Source organism: Erinaceus europaeus, chromosome 21, assembly GCF_950295315.1.
Source record: "Erinaceus europaeus chromosome 21, mEriEur2.1, whole genome shotgun sequence".
Lineage (NCBI taxonomy): Eukaryota > Metazoa > Chordata > Mammalia > Eulipotyphla > Erinaceidae > Erinaceus > Erinaceus europaeus.
This window is the reverse complement of record NC_080182.1, coordinates 39,104,795-39,105,870: the sequence shown is the minus strand read 5'-3', so window position 1 is coordinate 39,105,870 and position 1,076 is coordinate 39,104,795. Positions and strand designations below refer to the sequence as shown.

General features: G+C 41.4%; 1 non-coding gene across 1 annotated transcript; it reads left to right on the top strand.

Moving 5' to 3' along the window:
- Positions 1-638: 638 nt before the first annotated feature.
- Positions 639-745, top strand: LOC132535365 (U6 spliceosomal RNA). Its single transcript, XR_009547148.1, has one exon. It is a non-coding gene; the product is annotated as a U6 spliceosomal RNA (small nuclear RNA).
- The last annotated feature ends 331 nt before the right edge of the window (positions 746-1,076 follow it).

Here is a 1,076-nt window from a genome sequence, read left to right as displayed (position 1 = left end):
CCCAGGAAAGTCAGGATGGAGTCATAGTAGCATGCAATCTGGTTTTTGAAAGATAATTAAGATGTAAAGCAGAACAAAATGTTCAATAAACAGGGACCAAAAAGTAGGAATAGAGCAAGTAAGAATAGAAATTTTACTGTGGTAAGAAGCTAGGAAGTCTATTTTAGGTATCTTCCTAGGGGCTAGCAATTTTTGCTTGAGCTTGATAGTTAACAAAGAGGTGAACTAAGAATATTGTCAGGGAAGATGTAGTCAGAGTTGAGAATAGAACTAGAAAGCTGGACTCGGGCAGAGTAGCTCCCAAACTTGAAGAGTATATGTAAATACAATTAGCTGTTTATCACATCAGTCTGACTCAGAGCCCCTGCATATTCATATTTAGCACAGGAGCCTGCGTGACCTCTGAGCCCCAGCCAGTCTGAGCTCTCACTCATGGTCACAGCTGGGAAGCTTCTAGGCCGCTCTCATTTCAGGACCAGTCCTTTTGGAGCTGCAGAGTAGGCTGACCCAGCCTCCCTTTGGAAAATGAGGAAGCCCCTACCATTGCTACTTCAAAATGAGGGCAAGGTCTTGGAGAGGCCTTCAAAGGGCTTGTGGTAATGTTCCTGTAAATCTCTCCCTTTTAAAAAATATTTCAAGTGCTCACTTCAGCAGCACATATACTAAAACTGGAACAATACAGAGAAGATTAGCGTGGCCCCTGTGCAGGGATGACATGCAAATTCGTGAAGCGTTCCATATTTTAAATATATATATATTCCAATAGCAAATATTACAGGAAATAGTTACTACAATTGTCAAATGGAGGTTAGTCCTGTGTGCTCATTTCCTTAGCATCTCAGGCACTTTATCCTTCACCATATACTTAAAATGCAGAGAGACTAGAGGTCCCTTTATATTTTATGTAGTGTCAGGGTTCAAACTCCACACCTCACACATACAAGGCATGTGCTCAAATCACCAAATCATTTTTCCAGGCCAATCAGAGATTTTTAAGAAATGAATTAAATCTGATAAAACAGAGACAAATTGAGAAGGGGAAGGGAGATAGAGAGGGAGAGTCGCCTGCAGACCTG